Source organism: Bombina bombina, chromosome 1 (genome assembly GCF_027579735.1).
Source record: "Bombina bombina isolate aBomBom1 chromosome 1, aBomBom1.pri, whole genome shotgun sequence".
In the NCBI taxonomy this organism is placed as follows: Eukaryota; Metazoa; Chordata; class Amphibia; order Anura; family Bombinatoridae; genus Bombina; species Bombina bombina.
In genome coordinates, this window is record NC_069499.1 from 1,346,577,831 (window position 1) to 1,346,602,225 (window position 24,395).

General features: G+C 40.2%; 1 protein-coding gene across 3 annotated transcripts in view; it reads left to right on the plus strand.

Moving 5' to 3' along the window:
* The window catches only part of LOC128649606 (anoctamin-10), a 148,982-nt gene extending 140,397 nt beyond the window's left edge, over positions 1-8,585 (plus strand). For all 3 annotated transcript variants that reach the window (XM_053702982.1, XM_053702967.1, XM_053702974.1), the window contains exon 13: positions 7,820-8,585. The gene's annotated coding sequence lies outside the window, so the exon portion shown is untranslated. The remainder of the gene's footprint in view (positions 1-7,819) is intronic.
* Positions 8,586-24,395: the final 15,810 nt, after the last annotated feature.

Consider the following 24,395-nt stretch of genomic DNA (forward strand, 5'->3'; position numbering starts at 1 on the left):
AACTATTTGTAAACAATAGCAGGCATTCAAAAAAACTTTTGAGAACAAATGGGATCAAAACAAAAGCTTTCTATTGGATTCACTCCCACAAAGTAAAAAAGACCACTAGAAAGTGATGCATCATAGCTGTAAAAAAACAAACAAAAAAAAGCTCATTAGAAAACATCACCTGAACATCTATACATCTTTTTATGTAAAAAAAAAAGCAAGATATTTTAGCTCAAATTTCCTCAGTAGCCACATCCCATTGTAAAGCAGCTAATCAAGATGATAGGCCCGGGACTTCCAAGGGAGCGTGCAACTGCCATGTACACACAGTCATGTTTTTCCCTGATCAGTTCATAGAAATGTATTATGAAGTCTTGCAAGAAGTCAGTGAAATCTCATGAGATCATAGTAAAACAAAGTGTGGCATCAGCACTGATGAAAAGCTGATTGGCTGGATCTTTTTCAACATGTAGCTGAAGGATAACTGTACACAGAGCACTTACTATTGTGAGCTGAAGAAATTTTAAGGTAAAATATTTTCTTTTTTTTTGCATAGAGATGTTCAGGTGACATTTTCTTGTCAGCTTTTTACAGTTATGCTGCATCACTTTCAAGTGAATTAGCATATGAGTATTATGTCCCTTTAAAGGGACATTATACACTAGATTTGTTTTTGCTTAAATATTTTGTAGATTTTTATATAGCCTATACAGCTTTTTTTTTTTTTTTTTTTAAATAACGTGCTGATTTTCAGACTCCTAACCAAGTATACTGATGTATATCTACTCCAGCTTGCTCCTGTTTATGTAAAGGGTCTTTTCATATGCAGAGGAAGGGGGGGGGGGTCTGCTCTTTTTGCTATAGAACCACTTTCAGTGGGTGTTTCAGCTAACCTTTTCAACAGATACACTGGGAGATTCTAAGTAAGTTTTTTTAAAAGGTTTTATACTGGATTTTTAGATCAGTATCTGTGCATATTATTCTTTATAGTTGTGTCTATTACATGCAGTTAAATGAAAATTGGTGTATACTGTCCCTTTAAGTACATTTTGCTGTGCTGAGCATATGCTGATCATTTAGCTAAATGTAAATCCCATAATAGCTTTTCATGCTTAGTTGAAATCTGAGCCGACAAAGGAATTTTAATTGCATCATTTTATGGCATTCCATTTTAAAGTGATTTTTTTAGAAGCAAACACATCTCAGTAAAATCTCTCCTTTTCAGTGATATTTTAGTAAGAATTGAAAATTGCCCCAAAGAAAAATGAACAAATTTCCATACTAAGAATACAATTGGATATCTACATAAAGACATTTCTGTTGTGTTGCTTTATATTAGCCAAGTCTTTATCCTTTTTACTGCAATTATTTTTCAATAGCCAAACTCCACCCACTATTTGCCTTTTCTATAGAAGTCAATCTGGGTTTTAGTCTGCAGACTGCAAAGCTAGTAAAAATTGAATTGTGTTGCAGTTATTATCCGTTAGTCAATTAATAATATATATGTAGCGGAGTTAGTCTTGATAAGTCAGCAGGGTGAATTTCAAGGTCTGAGAGTTAGAAATTGCTTAATTTTCAAAGCTAAATTACAGGAAAAGGAAGCAAAATAAACAATGAAAATATATTGCAAGTTGTTTCATTATAAATAACTAAACATTTTATATGAAAATCTAAAGGTGTTTACTTTCCCTTTAAATCAGAACCCATTATTGCATAGAATCGCATAACCAAAATCATACTCCACCTCCTTATTCTAATGCACAGAACCTATAAGCACATAGGTTTGGTATTTGAACATTAGACGCGTATTCTTTTTTTGGACAGAAAAAGGTGCCATTTGTTATTTGTTTCTTAAAGAAACCTCAAAATAACCACACAAAAATAGTTAGTTGATTAGTGCTATCAGTTACTCATTTGCAAATTAAAACTCCAAATAATTGACCAATTAACTAAATTTATTCATTTGTTAAAGGGATACTCATACATTTAAAAAATGGTAATGTTTTATGTGATTATATGTGATTATCTCCGATTCATTTGTTAAAGGGATAATCATTTTATAAAAAAAGAACACAATTTTTTGTAATTCGTTATTTACTTGCAAACAAAAACTTTAATAAGATTAGTTACTCTGATCATGTGTCCAGAAACACATTGACATGTCTCCTTTTTCATACATTTTAGAACATTTGAACTACATTGTGACCTCCTTGATTTAACAGTATTCAAAGATGTTTTCTCCCCCCAGTGGTTATCAATTTAAGCTCATTATTCTCAGTTTCCATCTTAATATGAGGAAAGTCCACGGCTTCATTCCTTACTTGTGGGAATACAGAGCCTGGCCACCAGGAGGAGGCAAAGACACCCCAGCCAAAGGCTTAAATACCTCCCCCTCCCCTCATCCCCCAGTCATTCTTTGCTTTTCGTCACAGGAGGATGACAGAGAAGTGTCGGAAGATTCGGAGTAGTCTCTTATGGAGGGTAGTACTCTTTGCTATGGGACTGGAGTTTTAAGTAGTCTTGTCAGCCTCTCAATGAGCGCATTGACGAGGTTAGGGTCTGGAGATACAGGGAGAGTCTTTCTGCGAAACAATCCAGACTCGTATAAACAACTCCTAAGCAATTGGTGTTGACGAGTTTCACTGCCTGCTTCAGTCCATGTCAGGTGTGACTGTCAAACTTGAGAGGCTGTGTGACTGTTCCACGGCAATGATTCCGGTAAGACTGTTTTATTTTCTCTCATATGATAAAGTAATAAGACAGGGTCACAGTGTGACTCATTTATCTGTATGGAATCAAGGGTTAATATCTCCGGAAGGGGATTATTGAACAGGGGGGATTTATACATGATGTGCTTTATTATGTTTTATGCTGCGACATGTGTGAGATGAGGCTCTGGCAGATGTGCAAACATTCAGGTTTACTTTTATTTCGGATACCTGCGCAGCCTGTCAGTTTGGCACGCTTTCTTCCTGCAGCAGGGGCAGTCCTGCATGGCACTTCATTTGACCGGGTGTGGCCTCATTAACTTCCTTTTCCTGACCGTGCGGTTTACAGGAGACAAAGCGTTTTCTCTGTGGGGCCTGGGTCATAGGAGGTGGTGAGTACCTCGTCCATTGGAAGTATAAAGGTGCCATTTATTTTTTCTATAGTTAATTGTTTTACTCCCTCTAACTAAATCAATACCTGATTTTATTGTGCGGAGGCTACGGTATACCCACCTGCTTAATTATGTTCCACATGCCTTGATAGAGTAGTTACATCTAAAAAGAACAAGATGTTTAGTACCACTGAGCCGTCCACCTCTGAGGGGTCTCCGTCCCGCGAGGTGCGTTCCCTGCAATCATCTCCTATTACACATGCAGCTCCCCATTGCACTACTAATCCTCCTTCGGGAGGGGCCCTGTTACCGCCAGACTTTACTGAGAAGTTGCAAATGGCAGTGTCTGTGGCCTTTAGTGCTTTACCTCGCCCTGCTAAGCCGAAAGGTTAAATACTGCTATCCTTCCCAGGGGTCATCTACTAACTTGTTGGATTTATCTGATACTAGATTATCCGATGATGAAGATGCCTCTGATTCTTCAGAGGAGGCTCTTTCTGGCTCGGAATCAACTGCCTCTAGGCCTCCGGCTGCTGAGGAACCAGACTTTAGATTTAGGATAGAGCATTTACGCTTTCTGTTAAAGGAAGTGTTGGCTACGTTAGAGGTTCCGCAACCTAAGTTACCCGAGGAACCTTCTATTCCTAATCTTGATATGGTTTATGAGGACAGGGTGATACCACAAACTTTCCTGGTTCCCGTAAAGATGGCAAATATCATTAAGAATCAATGGGAAAGACTTGAATCCTCTTTCTCCCCTTCTTCCTTTAAGAAATAGTTCCCGGTTCTTGACTCCCAATTAGAGTTATGGGGATCTGTCCCTAAGGTGGATGGAGCTATCTCCACATAAGTGCACCACTATCTCGCTCGAGGATAGTTCGTCTAAGGAGCCCATGGATAAGAAGCTGGAAACTCTGTTAAGAAAGATGTTTCAGCACACAGGAATTTAGTTTCAGCCGGCAGCGGCGGTTGCTGCGGTGGCTGGAGCAGCTACCTATTGATGGGACTCCCTGTCGGAGATGATCAAGGTGAAAACTCCCCTCGATGAGATCCAGAAAAGAATTAAGGCCTTGAGGGTTGCTAATTAGTTTATTTGTGACGCAAATATGCAGATTATCCGCTTGAATGCTAAGACATCAGGATTTTCTGTTCTAGCCCGTAGCGCTCTATGGTTCAAGTCTTGGTCGGCTGACATGACTTCCAAATCTAAATTGCTTTCCCTTCTATTTAAGGGGAAGGTTCTTTTTCCAGGACTGGACTCGGTCACTGGGGGCAAGGGTGTCTTTTTATTGCAGGATAAGAAAAATAAAGCTAAAGGACAAGGTCCTAATTTTCGTCCCTTTCGTTCGGATAAGTCCCAACGTCAGCAGCCCTCTGCGAAGCCTGATCAGTTCAAGGGAACTTGGAAACCAGCTCAATCTTGGAACAAATCCAAGCAGAACAATAAGCCCCCCGAGACAAAATCGGCATGAAGGGGTGGTTCCCGATCCGTCACTGTATTGTGTGGGGGGGCAGACTATCTATCTCTCTTTGTGGAGGCTTGGCTGGGAGACGTGCTAGACCCTTGGGTTCTGGAGGTCATTGCCCAGGGTTACAGGATAGGTTTCAAATCTCATCCACCCAGGGGCAGATTCCTCTTATCAAAACTGTCTTCAAGACCAGAAAAACTAGACGCCTTTCTAGGGTGCGTTCGGTATCTCTCCTCCCTAGGAGTCATTATGCCAGTACCTCTAGCAGAAAGAGGTCTGGGATACTACTCAAATCTTTTTGTGGTCCCAAAGAAGGAGGGTACGTTTCGTCCGATCCTGGACCTAAAGTGTTTAAACAAGTTTCTGTCGGTACCATCGTTCAACATGGAAACGATGAGGTCAGTTCATGACCACGATAGACTTGAAGGATGCTTACCTTCATGTTCCAATACACAAGGATCACTTCAAGTTCTTAAGATTCGCTTTTCTGGATCAGCACTTCCAGTTTGTAGCTCTTATCTTCAGTCTGGCTACTGCTCCAAGAGACTTTACAAAGGTTCGGGGGGGCTCTGCTCGCGATGGCAGAGGCATTGCAGTAGCGCCTTATTTGGACGACATTCTGGTACAAGCTCCATCCTGCAGGCTGGCAAAGGACTATTCGAGAGTTCTTCTTCTTCTTCTTCTTCTTCTTCTTCTTCTTCTTCATCTTCTTCATCTTCTTCTTCATCTTCTCTCCATATCCATGAAGATATTTCTTACAGACCAGAGACGGTGCAAAATTACTTCCAGTTGTCTTGTCCTCCAGACCTCCTCAAGGAGATCATGGTGTCCAGCATAGATATCCTCCCATTTGCCAGGCTTCATCTCAGACCTCTACAGCTTTGCATGCTGAGGCAATGGAACGGCGATCACTCGGATCTATCCCAACAGATTTCTCTGGACTGCCGATCGAGAGAATCGCTCTCTTGGTGGCTCTGTCCAGATCGCCTGTCCCTGGGGACATCCTTCTTGAGACCATCCTGGGAGATTGTGACTACGGATGCAAGTCTATCAGGATGGGTAGCCGTTTGGGGTGCCATTGAGGCACAGGGCCGATGGACTCAGGAGGAATCTCTTCTCTTGATTAACATTCTGGAACTTTGAGCAATCTTCAATGCTCTAAGGGCTTGGCCTCTTCCAAGCTCGTCCCAGTTTATCAGATTACAATCGGACAACATTACCTCGGTGGCCTACATCAACCATCAGGGGGGAGCGAGAAGCTCCCTAGCCATGAGGGAAGTACCTCTGATTCTGGAATGGGCAGTGGCCCACAACTGCTCACTGTCAGCGATCCACATCCCGGGTGTGGACAACTGGGAAGCGGACTTTCTCAGCAGACAATCGTTTCATCTGGGGGAATGGTCTCACCATCCCGAGGTGTTTGCGGAGATTTGCAACAAATGGGGGACGCCGGAGATAGATCTCATGGCGTCCAGGCTAAATACCAAGCTGCCCAGATACAGGTCATGGTCCAGGGATCCCCAGGCAGAGCTGATAGATGCTTTAGCAGTGCCTTGGGGGTTCAACCTAGTTTACATTTTTCCTCCGTTGCCACTTCTACCTCGGGTAGTGGCCCGCATCAAGCAGGAGCAAGCCTTGACTATTCTAATTGCTCCGTCGTTGCCGCACAGGATGTGGTTTGCGGACCTGGTGGGGATGTCATCATCTCCTCCGTGGAGGTTGCCCTTTCGCAGGGATCTGCTGGAGCAGGGTCCTTTTGTTCACCAAAATCTAGATTCTCTGAGGCTGAATGCGTGGAGATTGAAAGCTAAAGTCCTAACCAAGAGAGGTTTTTCTGAAAGAATGATAGATACTCCAGAAAGCTGGTCACTCATCGCATCTACCATAAGGTGTGGAAGACCTACTTATTCTGGTGTGAAGAACATGGATTCCCCTGGCATAAGGTCAGGTTATCCAGGATTCTGTCCTTTCTTCAAGATGGGTTGGAGAAGGGACTTGCTGCTAGTTCCTTAAAGGGATAGACTCGCTGAGCTTCCTGATATTCGGTCTTTTGTTCAGGCTCTGTCTAGAATCAAGCCTGTATTTAGACATTCCGCTCCTCCTTGGAGTTTAAATTGGTGCTTAAGGTTTTGCAGAGGGCTCTGTTTGAGCCCATGCATTCAGTTCACATTAAGTTACTGTCTTGGAAGGTTCTTTTTCTATTGGCTATTGCTTCGGCACGAAGAATCTCTGAGATGGCGGACTTACAATGTGAGCCTCCTTACCTAGTTTTTCATGCTGACAAGGCTGTTCTTCGCACTGGGTTGGGTTTTCTCCCTAAGGTTGTGTCTGATCGCAACCTCAATCAGGAGATCGTGGTTCCTTCCTTGTGTCCTGATCCTCCTCCTTCAAAGGAATGATTACTTCATAATTTGGATGCGGTTCGGGCTTTAAAATTCTATCTTCAGGCTAAGAAGAATTTTAGACAGTCTTCGGCATTGTTTGTTATCTATTCTGGGAAGCACAGAGGGCAGAAGACTTCTTCTACTTCCCTATCTTTTTGGTTGAGGAGCATCATGCACTTAGCGTATGAAACAGCGGGACATAAGCCTCCTCAGAGGATTACGGCTTATTCAACTAGAGCTGTGGCTTCTTCTTGGGCCTTAAAGAATGAGGCCTCTATGGAGCAGATTTGTAGGGCAGCTACCTGGTCCTCCTTACATACTTTTTTCAAAGTTTTACAAATTTGATGTTTTTGCTTCGGCTAAAGCAGCTTTTGGGAGAGAGGTTTTGCAGGCTGTGGCGCCCTCAGACTAGGGTCAGCCTCTTTTACCCTCCCGTTTTTCATTCAGTGTCCTCTAGTCTAGAGCTTGGGTATATGTTTCCCACAAGTAAGAAATGAAGCTGTGGATTCTTGTCATATTAAGATGGAAAACATAAATTATGCTTACCAGATAATTTCCTTTCCATCTGTATGAGGAGAGTCCACGGTCCCCATCCGTTTTCTCTGTTATGCGGACCAACATTTTTGTTATTCTTCTGGCACCTTTTATACCCTTATATTTCTCCTACTGTTCAGAGTTCCCTCGGCAGAATGACTGGGGGATGAGGGGAGTGGGGGAGGTATTTAAGCTTTTGGCTGGGGTGTCTTTGCCTCCTCCTGGGGGCCAGGTTCTGTATTCCCACAAGTAAGGAATGAAGCCATGGACTCTTCTCATACAGATGGAAAGGAAATTATCTAGTAAGCATCATTTATGTTTTTCATTTTATTTTTATTTTTTAGAATATAAACTGTGGCAAAAGAACTGCTGTGATCTTTTAAGGGCTTTTTTTAAAGGCCTTTTAAAGACATTGTTTGTGGAAGCTAGTGGACAACAGAAGTCCATCTTCTGAATAACTGGGCCAACCTACCATAAGAGATTTCAGAAGATGACAAGATGAAAGATGGAAAATAAAAACACTGTAACACTACAGGATGAGTGGCCAGTGAAGGGGGTTTGAGTCCTTCCTGGCTTACTGACTATGAGATTATTTTATTTTTTTATGAGATTTTATTGTGTTTACTAAACTGTTTTTTAAACTTTTTTTTTTTTTTTAAAGAATTTCTTTAGCAGAAATGTTTTTACACTGTATTTTATTACTTTCAAGCCCAATATATCATATTTTATTGTATTGATCTCAGGACAGGAGCAGGAAACTGTACGCTTAAACCAGAGACTATATTATAAGAACGTTTGACTTTCTGATCTTCCAGGAGCTATAACCTCATGTCACATTGAAGAGGTTTTGTCTTTGTCTTGTAACACTCTGCAAAGCTATCATTTTTGCACACTTGATATTGTTAGCTTCGTTTTAAAGTCTTCTTCGGAACCCGGAGATGCACAAGGACTCCGTTAGCTGGATAATTCAGTTTATTGTTAAATAACATTTGTTTAATTTGTTTATTTAAATAGTATTGGTGTTGTATTTTTGGTGTAACTGAAGTTGTGAACTGTGTGTATTATAATATGTCAAAACAAGGTGAATAAATGATTCGTTTTTCAGTTAAAGATGCATTAAATACCTCTTGCTTTTGTATAAAATCATTATGCTTTCCCCACAATGCCTAGAGAAGCCAAACAGCAAATTTATCCTATGATGTGACTCTAATTTGTACAAATTTAAAAATGAAATATGGATCTAATATGGCATATATATATATATATATATATATATATATATATACAGTGTCGTCGCTACAGGGGGGCAAGGGGGGCATTTGCCCCCCCCCCCCCCCCGATTCAAGCCTTGCCCCCCCTGCTGCCCCCCCACCGCCATCCCCTGTGCAAGCATAATGCATAATAATGTAGTGTGAAGTTAATCTGATAGATATTTCTTTTTTTTTATTGTTTGTAAATAGTCTCTGGGCCGGTGTTTTTGAGTCCTGACTCTGAAAACGAGTAATAAATTATGCACAGCGTGGCAGCAGCACATGCCTCCACGTGTTCAGTTGGATAATGGATTTGAACCCCCAGTGAAAACGAGTAATAAATTATGCACAGCGTGGCAGCAGCACATGCCTCCACGTGTTCAGTTGGATAATGGATTTGAACCCCCAGGCTCCACCCACCACACGTGCCTTGTGCTGGATTTACACGCAGCACCACGGCACTCCAATAGCCCATGATTAATGCTGGGGCTATTTGCTCCTCCTCCTCCAATTCTAGCCAGCCCACTCCCAGGTTACGTTCCTACAGCACACTGAGCACAAGGAACATGACCGGAGCCTGGGAGAGGAGAGGGAGGAGCCAGCCAGCAGGTGCCGTGTGAGTGACAGTGTGCTGGACAGAGAGCACAGGAAGGAGCAGCATCAGCAGGCACTGGCTGACTGTCTGGCACTCAGTGGCAGCAAAGTAAAGACTGGGAGAGGAGAGGGAGGAGCCAGCCAGCAGGTGCTGTGTGAGTGTCAGTGTGCAGGACAGAGAGCACAGGAAGGAGCAGCATCAGCACTCAGCAGGCACTGGCTGACTGGCACTCAGTGGCAGCAAAATTAAAGACTGGGAGAGGAGAGGGAGGAGCCAGCCAGCAGGTGCCGTGTGAGTGACACTGTTCATGACAGAGAGCACAGGAAGGAGCAGCATCAGCAGGCACTGGCTGACTGTCTGGCACTCAGTGGCAGCAAAAGTAAAGAAGAAGATCATCTGATTCTGGGTTAAGTCACTGTGTCACAACAGGGTACTTTAATTACAAATACATGATGATCAATACTATAGACACCCATGGCTCACTGTCAGAGACTGGGAGACTGGAGAGAATTTGGCTCACAGTGGCTGTCAGAGAGAGACTGGTCTGGAAGAAAATTTGGCTCACTTTCTGTCAGAGAGACAGACTGGGAGAGAATTTGGCTGACACTCGGTGAGACAATTTCTCTCCCAGTCTCTCTGACAGACAGAGAGATTGGGAGAGAAATTGGCTCACTGTCTGTCAGAGAGACTGGGAGAGAAATTGGCTCACTGACAGACAGTGAGCCAGTTTCTCTCCCAGAGAGACTGGGAGGGAATTTGGCTCACTGTCTGTCAAAGAGACAGACTGGGAGAGAATTTGGCTGACACTCGGTGAGCCAATTTCTCTCCCAGTCTCTCTGACAGACAGAGAGATTGGGAGAGAAATTGGCTCACTGTCAGAGAGACTGGGAGAGAAATTGGCTCACTGACAGACAGTGAGCCAGTTTCTCTCCCAGAGAGACTGGGAGAGAATTTGGTTCACTGTCAGGGAGACTGAGAGAAATTGACTCACTGTCTGTCAGAGAGACTGGGAGAGAATTTTGCTCACTGTCTGTCAAAGAGACTGGGAAAGAATATGGCTTACTGTCTGTCAGAGAGACTGTTAGAGAATTTGGCTCACTGTCTGTCAGATTGAGCCAAATTCCCTCCCAGTCTCTCTGACAGTGAGCCAAATTCTCTCCCAGTCTTTCTGACAGACAGTGAGCCAAATTCCCTCCCAGTCTCTCTGGGAGTGAATTTGGCTCACTGTCTGTCGGAGAGACTGGGAGGGAATTTGGCTCACTATCTGTCAGAGAGACTGGGAGAAAATTTGGCTCACTCAGTGAGCCAAATTCTCTCCCAATCTCTGACAGACAGTGAGCCAAATTCTCCCCCAGTCACTCTAACAGACAGTGAGCCAAATTCCCTCCCAGTCCCTCTGACAGACAGTGAGCCAAATTCCCTCCCAGTCTCTCTGAAAGACAGTGAGCCAAATTCCCTCCCAGTCTCTTTGGGAGAGAATATGGCTCACTGTCTGTCAGAGAGACTGAGGGAGCCAACTTTTCTCCCAGTCTCTCTGACAGACAGTGAGCCAAATTCTTTCCCAGTCTCTCTAACAGACAGTGAGCCAATTTCTCTCACAGTCTCTCTGACAGACAGTGACCCAATTTCTCTCCCAGTCTCTCTGACAGACAGTGAGTCAAAGTCTCTCCCAGTCTTCCTGACAGTAAGTCAAATTCCCTCCCAGTCTCTCTGACATACAGTGAGCCAATTTTTCCCCCAGTCTCTCTGACAGACAGTGAGCCAAATTCTTTCCCAGTCAGGGTCTGTTCATTGGTCTTCACTGGCGACATATTTAACATAGGGGATTCATTACAGAGCCAGGGTGTTTGCTGAAATTGCTTTAAACTATAAGGAAAAGCTTTTGAGTGTTTTCCTCGCTTGCTCAGGTCTTAAGCAATACTTGAGGTAGAAAGGAAAACTCTCGACAGCTTCTCTTTTAAGTATTAGGTTAGTAGAATAGAACGGTATCATTGCATATCACATTACTCTGGTATTTTGGAATTTTATTTATATATTTATTTATTTTATTTTCAGTGGTATGATTTAGTGGTAAAAATTATTAGTGCCCCCCCCCCCCCCCCAGTTTGAGTGTGGTATCTTTTGTGCCCCCCCTATATATTGTTCCTAGAGTCGCCACTATATATATATATATATAAAGACAGAGTGCACTCCAAGGGAATTTGTTGCAAAAGAATCACTTTACTGTGAATGTTTTCGGACAACAAGTCTGTCCTCAGACATACAAGTGTATGTCTGAGGACGGACTTATTGTCCGAAAACGTTCACAGTAAAGTGATTATTTTGCAACAAATTCCCTTGGAGTGCACTCTGTCTTTTCCTATTTTTTGCTTTTGCTGCACCCAGGGTCTTAAAGAAAAAGTCAGGAGTGCGGTCTGTCTCCTGTATGTATGTATATGTGTGTGTGTATATATATATATATATATCATCCAACCATATAAGAAGAGCAGTAATTATTATTAGTCATCAAATGCAATCCAAAAACAGGAAAAGAACAACATTATTGCAATATATTATGGTCAATGGCCCAAATTATGTCAATTTTTAAATCGTTAATTTTATATAAATATTGATGATAGTCAAATAAAATAAATATGCTGGTATGCACAGCTATTGGTTGTAAACTGGATTTATAGCATTGAGACAAAAATCTATGTTAAAGAACATCTACATCTGTCCTGCACACACAAACTTGTGGCAGACAAAGTGTTAACTTTAGCGTGTCAGTGTGTGCCCTCATAACCCTTCACAAGGTCACTGGTGATGCAGTGTGGACACCAAAGCACTAAAAACATTTCTTCCATGTTTGATAGATTGTAACTTTGGGTTGTTCCTTTTTACCTCCTTGTGGGAGTTACAGAATTAATATTTTTATACAAATGTCACGTAATTTTGGAACTTTTTTTTGCATTTACTTACCTGTGTTAAGTGTGCTATATATGATATCTAGCACATCAAATTCAAAACACAGGAAAAACAAAACCGCAACACTTTGAAAATACAATTGTAATACAATCAACCTGTCTGTAAAGACCAACATTAGGGCACTCACCTATATGTATGTAAAGATAAAAATTCTGTCAACAATATATACTCAAATGTATACACACACACACAAAAAAAGGACAATCAAAAAGTGTCCGTTGGGTAATGTATAATCACAGAATAAGACCTATAAAAACATCAAAATCTGTAAATGAATAAAAAGGAGGCACCTCATAGTGCAGTAATTCCATCTAAAAATAGAGTAGGAGGAAGATCAAATATCACTAAGATTTGGATGAGCACTAGAATAGTGCAGAAACATCAAACCGGGTTCTCAGAGCCATCCAGTTGGCTCACGTCCTGTCAGAGGAGCAAACAATCCACCATGCATCCAAAGCGTGCAGGAACCTCTAGCAGATGGAAATTCCTGGGAGGCTTTATATTGAGGTCTTAAAAAATAATACTCTCAAACTGCAGGAGCTAATGATAATATATATCGGTAATAAAAGCAACGGGTTTCTCTGCAATACTATGACTTTTCATCAGGCTTAAAGGGACATAATACTCATATACTAAATCACTTGAAACTAATGCAGTATAACTGTAAAAAGCTGACAGGAAAATATCACCTGAGCATCTGTAAAAAAGGAAGATATTTTACCTCACAATCTCCTCAGCTCAGCAGAGTAAGTTCTGTGTAAAAAGTTATACTTCACCTGCTCCCAGATGCAGGTAAAAAAAAAAATGAAGAAATGAACAGCAGCCAATCAGCATCAGCAGTGCTGAGGTCATAAACTCTTACTGTGATCTCATGAGATTTGACTTAACTCTCATGAGATTTCATAGTAAGCTTCCTTTACCTGATTGGTGAAATAATATGAGAGTTCACGAGGCTCATCCTTTCAGCTGTCCCAGGACAGACATACTAATATGCTGCTTAGAAATCCTTTACAATGGGATGTGGCTACTGAGGAACTTTTGAGGTAAAATATCTTTCTTTTTTACATAGAGATGTTCAGGTGATATTTTCTAGTCAGCTTTTTACAGCTATGCTGCATCACTTTCAAGTGTTTAAACATTTGGGTATTATGGACCTAATTCTTAATATAATAAAATTGCTCCTGTTTAAAAAAAACAACCGTAAGTCACATTCTCAAAACTAGACCAATCATTTAATTCAGAATAACACCCTTTTTTTTTGCTATTTAAAAGCATTGACGGCTATTGAAAGCATTAGCACATGCATAAATTAAAATAGCCAGTAGGTGGAGCTGTCCACTTGTGTTTCAGCAAACACATGCAAAGAAAAGCAAGCCAGACATGATCAATGGATCAGCTTTCAAATGAACAAGATCTAGCAGCCACTTCCCTTAGCTGCAGACTCAATGCAGAGAACTGTCTGCAGAAAAAGGCAAGTAAAAAACGTTTTTGTTCATTAAACTTAGTTTGATGATGATACAGTCTGTTGTGTGATTAAACACAGGCAAGCTAATCAGTGTATAACCAGACCTGAGCAATGGAGCCGTTTTTTAAAGGAACAAGATCTAACAGCCACTTCCCTTAGCTGCAGAAAAAGGCAAGTAAAAAAACGTTTTTCTTCATTAAACTTAGTTTGATAATGATACAGTTTGTTGTGTGATTATTTTGTTTTTGTTCATTAAACTTAGATTAATGATGATACAGTCTGTGTTTGTGTGATAATTTTATTAGGTGCGGTTTAGCAAATGTTTTTGTTCATTAAACTTAGTTTGATGATGATACAATCTATTTTATTAGGTTTATAATGCCGTTTAGCATTTAAAGTTTTCATTTCAAAGCTTTAAAAATAATGTATTAGGTGTTACTTATGTCAATTTTGAGAGGGGCCTGGAACCTAACTCCCTCACTTCCCATTGACTTACATTATAAACTGGGTTTCAATTTACAACGGTTTCGATTTACAACCATTCTTTCTGGGACCTAACCCCGGCGTAAACTGAGGGCTACCTGTATATGTTTTTATTGGAAAATATACTGATCTCGGTTTTGTTATGGTGAAGTGATTTTGCTGAATAGATCGAGAGGAACCTTGATAGTCTCTCAGAAGCTAACAAGGGGCTTGCCATGGGAGTTCCAGAGCATTCTAGAGGTGTGATCGGGTTTTTTGCCTCCACTTAGGCCCAGCATGAGGAATTCATGAAGACTCCTGTGAAGTATCTCCTCTTGCGGTCGTGTCTCGCTGTTGAAAGTTGATGAGGTTGTCTTATTTTTATTTCTCTATAATTGTTTTCAACTTTTTTTTGGGGGGGTTGTTAGTTTTTTATATATACACATATGTGTTTGTTTTTTTTATTAGTTCTGCAAGATTTTAAAGACTCTCTTTGTGATGCCGTTACCCTTCACAATAAAGCTTGTTGCGTGCACCAAGCAGTGAACTTACAGCTCATGACTGTGACAATGGGTGTGTACAAATCTCTTTGAATTTAGAGATTTTTGTGTTGCGAGTGAGATATGTTTCACCAACAGGTTTTTACAGAATCTGGTTACACATGTATACCTCTTGTAATTGGCTCACCGGATGTGGTCAGCTAGCTCCCATAGTTCTTTGCTTCTCCTTCAACAAAGAATATTAAGCGAATGAAGCACATTTAATAATAAATGAAAATTGGAAAGTTGTTTAAAATCGTATTCTCTATCTGAATAATGAAAGTAATTTTTTACTTTCATGTCCCTAAAAGAAACTAAAGAATACCCAGGAGTCAGGACTATATTACCAAATTCTCTGGGAGTGCTTTCTTGCAATGCATTAGAAAAGTATCCATCCATGAAATGGTTTGTCATGTCTGATCTGTCAAGGTCAAGAGGACAAGAAAAACTACAGTTTAATTTGCAGGCAAATAATAAACTTGTTTAGCTTTACCTGCATTATCTGTAACTGACCTTCTCTGTATCCAGTTTATATGTTATTTTATGCAACAAAACACTCTCCCCAATATCCAGTTTTTAGTGAATTGGAGTTGGGAAATCTGCTGCCCCATAACCCCTCACCCTAACCATTGTAGCTCATTATTCCCTGTTATATTTATCACAACTGGAGGCCGGATGTATGAAGAAGTCATGCACTAACTAGACAATAATGTGTTTATTGATTTGTAATGTAATTAATGCATGGGGGGTGTGCTTATGCCAGAGAACTACCCTCAAAATGTCCTGCTCAACCAAATTTTTTAATTTTGCTCTTTTTTGTTGTTTAGTAAAAATGCTTTATTATCTAATTTATGCCACATGAAACACAAGATTTTTTTTTTCATGATTTACATAGAACATACGGTTTTAAACAAATTTCCAATTTACAAATATATTATCAATTATGCCTCATTCTTTTGGTGTCCTTTATTGAAAGAGCAGCAATACATAAATAGGTGCTAACTGATCACATGGGGCAAACCAATGACAAGAGGTACATATGTGCAACCGCCTATCAGCAATTAGGTATGTGTTTCAACAAAAGAAACCAAGAGAACAAACCAAACTAGTAAACTGGAAAGTTGAATCATGACAGTTTAATTTTGACTTTACTGCCAATTTAAGTGTTTTCTTGATAATAATTAACTGTACATTTTTTTTTCTTTAAATACTCTCTATTTAATTATTTATGTACAATCAGTGTCGATCTCAAGTGCCAAAGAACCACAAATAAATTAAAGGGATATCACAATCAGCTGAATTTGAAAGAGAACATTTCAATTTTTTTCTTCTCATGCATAGGGAGGCTTGTCCCTCACCAAAAACAGAGCTTTGGGAGTTGTCTCTAACAGCCAGTGGGATTTAGTACACCACTGTCAGTTGTGCATTTTTAAATCATTGTAACCACTTTTGTACATATAAGAGCATAAATCTTTGTAACGTTTAATAGCTCCTCTCTCATAAACATAGAAGATTGTTTTTAGTGCTAAGTACCTTTTATTCAAAGTAACGTCATTTAATTATATTCAGCTAGATTACGAGTTTTGAGCGATATAGGGAAATTAATTAATGACCACCACAAAAGTATTTCACCTCCCTATAGCGCTGAATTTACAAGTTTACAAAAAGAAGGCTTGTGTGCGCGATATGGTGGGGTTGAACTCCATACCTCACCCAAATACAAGCGCTGCTTTGACGTGCACGATTTCCCCATAGACGTCAATGGGGAGAGCCGGCAAAAAAGAAGCCTAGCACCTGCGATCGTGGAAACAAAAGCTCCGTAACTTAGCCCCATTGATGTCTATGGGGAAAGAAAAAGTTATGTTTAAACCTAACATAAAAACCATGTCTAAACACCCCTAATCTGCCGCCCCCGACATCGCCACAACCTACATAATGTTATTAACCCCTTATCTGCTGCCCCTAACATCACCGCCACCTACATACAGTTATTAACCCCTAATCTGCCGCCCCTAACATCGCTGCCACCTACATTAGTTATTAACCCCTAATCTGCCGCCCCTAACATCGCTGCCACCTACATTAGTTATTAACCCCTAATCTGCTGCCCCTAACATCGCTGCCACCTACATTAGTTATTAACCCCCTAATCTGCTGCCCCCAATTTTGCCGCCACTATACTAAAGTTATTAACCCCTAAACCTCTGGCCTCCAACATCACTAACGCTAAATAAATATATTAACCCCTAAACCTAACCCTAATGTAAACCTAAGTCTAACCCTAACACCCCCTAACTTAAAGGGACAGTTTACTCAAAAATGTTCTCCCCTTTAATTTGTTCCCAATGATCCACTTTACCTGCTGGAGTGTATTAAATTGTTTACAAATAGCTCATTTACCCTTATATTGGCATTTGAAATTGTTGATTTAGCATGTGGTATCCCCACCTATTCTGAAAGTTTGTGGCCGCGCGTACCAGCTATAGATAAGCTTTGTAAACACAGCCAGCAGAAGAAATTACACTCCCAGTGTGATAAAGCAGAGATAAGGTAATAAAATGTTGATTTTCCATTGTTCTCTCAAAGTACTGGTGATTGTTTTAAGGACAGATATAAGATAAAGAAGCAGGTATATGTGCACAATGTGATACAGTAATGAGATCTGATTATACCTACAAGCTCAACCTATTTTATTAGGTTGTGGCTTCAAAACACAAAATCAGAGCTTTAATATACACAAATAAGCCTTAAAAAGCTAATTTTCATACATTTTTTACTCTGCAGTTGGTAAAAAAAGCAATTGTAAACACATTAAGGGAAAAACTATTTTACAGTATACTGTCCCTTTAAATATAATTAAAATAAATCTAAATAAAACTTACAATTATTAACTAAATAATTCCTATTTAAAACTAAATACATACTTGTAAAAAAAAATAAAAACTAAGCTAGCTACAATATAACTAATAGTTATATTGTAGCTAGCTTAGGTTTTATTTTTATTTCACAGGTAAGTTTTTGTATTTATTTTAACTAGGTAGACTAGTTATTAAATAGTTAACTATTTAATAACTACCTAGTTAAAATAAATACAAAGTTACCTGTAAAATAAAACCTAACCTGCCTTACACTAAAAACTAACATTACAATAAAATAAATTAAATTATTAATAAAAAAATTCTAACTTACAAGAAAATTAACACTAAATTACACAAAATTAAAAAAAAGAAATTATCACAAATAAAAATGAATTACTCCTAATCTAATAGCCCTATCAACATAACCCCCCCCCCCCCAATAAAGAAAAATCCCTAGCCTACACTAAACTGCCAATAGCCCTTTGGGCTTTTTGCGGGGCATTGCCCCAAAGAAGTCGGCTCTTTTACTTATATAAAAAAAATACAAACACCCCCCAACAAACCAACCCAAATAAAAACCTAAATAAACCTAAGCTAACCATTGCCCTGAAAAGGGCATTTGGATGGGCATTGCCCTTAAAAGGGCATTTAGCTCTTTTACATTGCCCAGACCCTAAGCTAAAAAAACAACAACCAAAAAACCATTAAAAAAAAAAACTAACACTAACCCCTGACCATCCTCTTACAGTTATCGAAGTCCGGACACCCATCCTCATCCAGCCGGCAAAGTCCTCATTCAAGCGGCAAGATGTCTTCATCCAGACGGCATCTTCTATCTTCATCCATCCGGCGCGGGTCCATCTTTAAGACATCCGGCACGGAGCATCCTCTTCTTGCGGTCATTCCTATTGGCTGAAAGATTTCTATCAGCCAATAAGAATTAAAGGGGAAGAATCCTATTGGCTGTTGCAATCAGCCAATAAGTTTGAGCTTTCATCCTATTGGCTGATGCAATCAGCCAATAGGATTGAGCTCTCATTCTATTGGCTGTTCCAATCACCCAATAGAATGAAAGCTCAGAGGTTTTGGGGTTAATAATTAATTTTAGTATATTTCGTTATGGGAGCTTGCGGTTTAGTGGTTAATAGGTTTTTTATAGCAGCGGTGGGGGGCGGCAGATTAGGGGTTAATAAACTTTAAATAGTGTTTACGAAGCGGGAGGGCGGCGGTTTAGGGGTTAATAGGTTTATTATAGTGGCGACAATGTCAGGGAGCAGCGTAATAGGGGTTAATAATTTTATTTAGTGGCGGCGATGTCCTGAGCGGCAGATTGGGGGTTAATAATTTTATTTTAGTGTTTGTGATGCTGGAGGGCCTCGGTTTAGGGGTTAATAGGTAATTTATGGGTGTTAGTGTACTTTTTAACCCTTTAGTTATGAGTTTTATGGTACAGCTTTGTAACGTAAAAGCCATAACTACTGACAGGGGCGAAACTAACAGGGGGTGCAGAGTTCGCAATTGCGACTGGGCCCACAAGGGTTAGTCTAGCTGATTGTGACTTCTCAAGCAGAAAACAAAACTAATAGCGCATGTTTGTAGTATCTAGGAATCTGTTTTAGGTCATAACCCATGCTTTTAATGTTTGTTCATAAATAAAAATTGTTTTTCTTTCATGTAATTAGCAAGAGTCCATGAGCTAGTGACGTATGGGATATACATTCCTACCAGGAGGGGCAAAGTTTCCCAAACCTCAAAATGCCTACAAATACACCCCTCACCACACCCACAAATCAGTTTTACAAACTTTGCCTCCTATGGAGGTGGTGAAGTAAGTTTGTGCTAGATTCTACGTTGATATGCGCTCCGCAGCAAGTTGGAGCCCGGTTTTCCTCTCAGCGTGCAGTGAATGTCAGAGGGATGTGAGGAGAGTATTGCCTATTTGAATTCAATGATCTCCTTCTACGGGGTCTATTTCATAGGTTCTCTGTTATCGGTCGTAGAGATTCATCTCTTACCTCCCTTTTCAGATCGACGATATACTCTTATATATACCATTACCTCTACTGATTTTCGTTTCAGTACTGGTTTGGCTTTCTACTACATGTAGATGAGTGTCCTGGGGTAAGTAAGTCTTATTTTCTGTGACACTCTAAGCTATGGTTGGGCACTTTTATATAAAGTTCTAAATATATGTATTCAAACATTTATTTGCCTTGACTCAGGATGTTCAACGTTCCTTATTTCAGACAGTCAATTTCATATTTGGGATAATGCATATGAATAAATCAATTTTTTTCTTCCCTTAAAATTTGACTTTTTTCCCTGTGGGCTGTTAGGCTCGCGGGGGCTGAAAATGCTTCATTTATTTGCGTCTTTTTTGGCGCAAAAAACTTTTTTCCGTTTCCGGCGTCATACGTGTCGCCGGAAGTTGCGTCATTTTTGACGTTTTTTTTGCGCCAAAAGTGTCGGCGTTCCGGATGTAGCGTCATTTTTGGCGCTAAAAGCATTTAGGCGCCAAATAATGTGGGCGTCTTTTTTGGCGCTAAAAAATGTGGGCGTCACTATTGTCTCCACATTATTTAAGTCTCATTATTTATTGCTTCTGGTTGCTAGAAGCTTGTTCACTGGCATTTTTTCCCATTCCTGAAACTGTCATTTAAGGAATTTGATCAATTTTGCTTTATATGTTGTTTTTTCTATTACATATTGCAAGATGTCCCAGATTGACACTGAGTCAGAAGATACTTCTGGAAAATCGCTGCCTGGTGCTGGATCTACCAAAGTTAAGTGTATCTGCTGTAAACTTGTGGTATCTGTTCCTCCAGCTGTTGTTTGTACTGAATATCATGACAAACTTATTAATGCAGATAATATTTCCTTTAGTAATGTTATATTACCTGTTGCTGTTCCGTCAACATCTAATACTCAGAGTGTTCCTGATAACATAAGAGATTTTGTTTCTAAATCCATTAAGAAGGCTATGTCTGTTATTCCTCCTTCTAGTAAACGTAAAAAGTCTTTTAAAACTTCTCATTTTTCATATGAATTTTTAAATCAACATCATCATTCTGATTCTGATAATGGTTCTTCTGGTTCAGAGGATTCTGTCTCAGAGGTTGATGCTGATAAATCTTCATATTTATTTAAAATGGAATTTATTCGTTCTTTTCTTAAAGAAGTCTTAATTGCGTTAGAAATAGAGGATTCTGGTCCTCTTGATACTAAATCTAAACGTTTAAATAAGATTTTTAAATCTCCTGTAGTTATTCCAGAAGTTTTTCCTGTCCCTGATGCTATTTCTGAAGTAATTTCCAGGGAATGGAATAATTTGGGTAATTCATTTACTCCTTCTAAACGTTTTAAGCAATTATATCCTGTGCCATCTGACAGATTAGAGTTTTGGGACAAAATCCCTAAGGTTGATGGGGCTGTCTCTACTCTTGCTAAGCGTACTACTATTCCTACGGCAGATAGTACTTCCTTTAAGGATCCTTTAGATAGGAAAATTGAATCCTTTCTAAGAAAAGCTTACTTATGTTCAGGTAATCTTCTTAGACCTGCTATATCTTTAGCGGATGTTGCTGCAGCTTCAACTTTTTGGTTAGAAGCTTTAGCGCAACAAGTAACAGATCATAATTCTCATAGCATTATTAATCTTCTTCAACATGCTAATAATTTTATTTGTGATGCCATCTTTGATATCATTAGAGTTGATGTCAGGTATATGTCTCTAGCTATTTTAGCTAGAAGAGCTTTATGGCTTAAAACTTGGAATGCTGATATGTCTTCTAAGTCTACTTTGCTTTCCCTTTCTTTCCAGGGTAATAAATTATTTGGTTCTCAGTTGGATTCTATTATCTCTACTGTTACTGGAGGGAAAGGAACTTTTTTACCACAGGATAAAAAATCTATAGGTAAATTTAGGTCTAATAATCGTTTTCGTTCCTTTCTTTTTTTTTTTTTTAAATAAACTTTTTATTGAGGTTATATTTTAACATACAATCTTTCGGTAGTAGAAATAACGACAATGTTCATATTCGACAATGCATAAAAGATACATATACAAGTGTAGGGTTCAGTAAGTACAGACAAAAACAGAATGAAAGTACAGACTTCTCCCTGCAGGAAAATCCTCGTTTTTACAGAGGTCACCTTTTTGAATAGACAATGACTCTTCAGGGATATACAATCATAGATTGCTATATTACAAAGGTGTTTTCTTTAGATCAATAAACCAGTCAATGGAAGTAAACAAACAGTATAATTCAGACTAGTACATTATGTCTCGAACTCCTATTAGGTTGGGGGGCCTTCCGACCCCTCTCCGCCTGGTGGTTGTTTAATTAGTGTGGCAGGCTACCATTTTGGCATCTAGAGAGGTATCAGGGTATGAGGTGAGCAGAAAAGGAAAACAGGTGGGGTGAGAGGTGTTGTGGTTGGGGATGACATTTTCCTATTCATCTCCCCTTTTCTGAGTATCTAGGTGGGGGTTATACGGGTAAGCATGGATTCCCAGGGTTCCCAAGTTAAGCAATAATCGTTCAGCTGTTCCCTAGCCACATAGTTTTCCATATTTTTTATGTAGTTCACCCCCTCTATCACACTCTGCAGTCTGGGGGGTTGGCTCTTTTTCCAATTTCTAGCCACCAACAATTTAGCGGAGAGCAGTATATAAATCAGGAGATTACGCTTGTGTTTCGGAAGTTTATCAATTTCTAGATGTAAAATGGCCAGAGCTGGACTTAAAGTTGGCGTTAAGTCTAGATCTTTGCAGATCTTTTCTACTTTCTGCCAATAGGTTGTCAATTTAGGGCAAGTCCACCAAACATGAATAGGGGACCCCGGCTCCCCACACTCCCTCCAGCACAGCTGTGAGTACTCGGAATAGAGCTTTCGCAATTTTGTAGGAACTAAGTGCCATCTTGTGATCACCTTGAAGTATAACTCATATAGTGTGACGCAGTGAGTCGCCTTTTTCGTTAAGCTGATGGCCTTACTCCAGGAATCTGGCGTGAATGTAGCTTGCAAGTCCCCCTCCCAAGCAGTCATATGGATTGTTTTTGGGATAGCCTCTTCTTCTAATAGGCAGTGGTAGTGTACTGTAAGGGGTTTAAATTGTTGGGTGTTAGCTATCCACCGTGTCTCCCAGACGGTAAGGTCTCTCAGTGAATCACCTAGAAAGCCCCAGGATTTCATTAGCGTACGCAGTCTCAGTAAGTCAAAGTGGAGTTTGGGGGTCAGTGTGGGAAGGTCAAGCATGTCTCTGTGTCTTTAACTGTCCATTCCGATAGAAGTCTCCCACATTGTTTATGTCTGTGGTAGCCCATGCATTAATATGTGTGTTGAGCAGTCACAGTAGGAGACCCCTTATTGGGTGGATTGGCGAGGGATGTGGGGCCACCAATTTGTTGTGTCTCAATTTAGTCCAAGCTTCTTGGCATCCTTTCACTATGCTGTTTGCGACATGAATTTTGGATTGCCAATGTGGGGGTAACCAAAGCAGGTCCTCAAGGTTAGTGAATGCTTGTAATGAGGCTTGTTCTAGCTCTCTCCACCTCGTCGGGGGAAGGCCTTTACCCCACGCTGTAGCGTGAGTCAGCATTGCTGCATCGTGATATTTCCTGATATTAGGGAGCCCAAGGCCTCCTTTCTCTATCGGCATTTGTAGGATACGCGCAGCCACCCGGGGTCTCTTGTCGTGCCAGGTATATGTGTTAAAGAGGGCCTGATATTTCCTTATCAGTGTACATGGAACTGGCAGTGGGATACAGCGGAATAGGTAGGTGAGCTTTCGCAATATCATCATCTTAAGGGCAGCTATTCTGCCCATACAGGAGATGTCGCTATATCTCTTCGATTTGAGTTCCGAAGTGATAGCTGTGAGTAGTTTTTCAAAGTTTTCCTTAGTTTTCGTTCCTTTCGTCACAATAAGGAACAAAAGCCTGATCCTTCATCCACAGGAGCGGTATCAGTTTGGAAACCATCTCCAGTCTGGAATAAATCCAAGTCTTTTAGAAAACCGAAGCCAGCTCCCAAGTCCACATGAAGGTGCGGCCCTCATTCCAGCCCAGCTGGTAGGGGGCAGATTACGTTTTTTCAAAGAAATTTGGATCAATTCAATTCACAATCTTTGGATTCAGAACATTGTTTCAGAAGGGTACAGAATTGGCTTCAAGATAAGGCCTCCTGCAAAGAGATTTTTTCTTTCCCGTGTCCCAGTAAACCCAGCGAAGGCTCGAGCATTTCTGAAATGTGTTTCAGATCTAGAGTTGGCTGGAGTAATTATGCCAGTTCCAGTTCTGGAACAGGGGCTGGGGTTTTATTCAAATCTCTTCATTGTACCAAAGAAGGAGAATTCCTTCAGACCAGTTCTGGATCTAAAAATATTGAATTGTTATGTAAGGATACAAACATTCAAAATGGTAACTGTAAGGACTATCCTGCCTTTTGTTCAGCAAGGGCATTATATGTCCACAATAGATTTACAGGATGCATATCTGCATATTCTGATTCATCCAAATCATTATCAGTTTCTGAGATTGTCTTTCCAAGACAAGCATTACCAGTTTGTGGCTCTGCCGTTTGGCCTAGCAACAGCTCCAAGAATTTTTACAAAGGTTCTCGGTGCCCTTCTGTCTGTAATCAGAGAACAGGGTATTGTGGTATTTCCTTATTTGGACGATATCTTGGTACTTGCTCAGTCTTCACATTTAGCAGAATCTCATACGAATCGACTTGTGTTGTTTCTTCAAGTTCATGGTTGGAGGATCAATTTACCGAAAAGTTC